The 932-nt window shown below is 40.8% G+C and overlaps 1 non-coding gene across 1 annotated transcript; it reads left to right on the plus strand.

Annotated features, from left to right (window-relative positions):
• Positions 1 to 585: 585 nt before the first annotated feature.
• On the plus strand, positions 586 to 693 carry LOC112767676 (small nucleolar RNA R71). Its single transcript, XR_003185117.1, has one exon. It is a non-coding gene; the product is annotated as a small nucleolar RNA R71 (small nucleolar RNA).
• The last annotated feature ends 239 nt before the right edge of the window (positions 694 to 932 follow it).

The following is a 932-nucleotide window of genomic DNA, read 5'->3' on the forward strand; positions in this document are numbered from 1 at the left end:
AGAGACTAGATTTGCTAAATTAGAAGCATTTTGTTCAGAGTTCTCTGTCTGTTGCTGAGTTGATGATGGAAAAGGCTTGCTATTGCTGAACCTGTTTCTTCCACCATTATTAAAGCCTTGTTGGGGCTTTTGATCCTTCCATGAGAAATTTGGATGATTTCTCCATGTTGAGTTATAGGTGTTTCCATAAGGTTCACCTAAATAATTTACCTCTGCTATTGCAGGGTTCTCAGGATCATAGGCTTCCTCTTCAGAAGATGCCTCTTGAGTACTGTTGGATGCAGCTTGCATTCCATGCAGACTCTGAGAAATCATATTGACTTGCTGAGTCAATATTTTGTTCTGAGCCAATATGGCATTCAGAGTATCAACTTCAAGAACTCCCTTCTTCATAGGCGTCCCATTGCTTACAGGATTCCTTTCAGAAGTGTACATGAACTGGTTATTAGCAACCATGTCAATGAGTTCTTGAGCTTCTGCAGGCGTTTTCTTTAGGTGAATGGATCCACCTGCAGAGGTATCCAATGACATCTTAGATAGCTCAGATAGACCATCATAGAATATATCCAGGATGGTCCATTCTGAAAGCATGTCAGAAGGACACTTTTTGGTCAACTGTTTGTATCTTTCCCAAGCTTCATAGAGGGATTCACCTTCTTTCTGTCTGAAGGTTTGAACATCAGCTCTAAGCTTGCTCAGCTTTTGAGGAGGAAAGTACTTGGCTAAGAAAGCCGTGACCAGCTTATCCAAGAGTTCAGGCTGTCTTTAGGTTGAGAATCCAACCATAATCTAGCTCTGTCTCTTACAGCAAAAGGGAAAAGCATGAGCCTGTAGACTTCAGGATCTATTCCATTAGTCTTAACAGTATCACATATCTGCAAGAATTCAGTTAAGAACTGAAAAGGATCTTCAGATGGAAGTCCATGAAACTT

The sequence above is a fragment of the Arachis hypogaea genome, chromosome 17, assembly GCF_003086295.3.
Source record: "Arachis hypogaea cultivar Tifrunner chromosome 17, arahy.Tifrunner.gnm2.J5K5, whole genome shotgun sequence".
Lineage (NCBI taxonomy): Eukaryota > Viridiplantae > Streptophyta > Magnoliopsida > Fabales > Fabaceae > Arachis > Arachis hypogaea.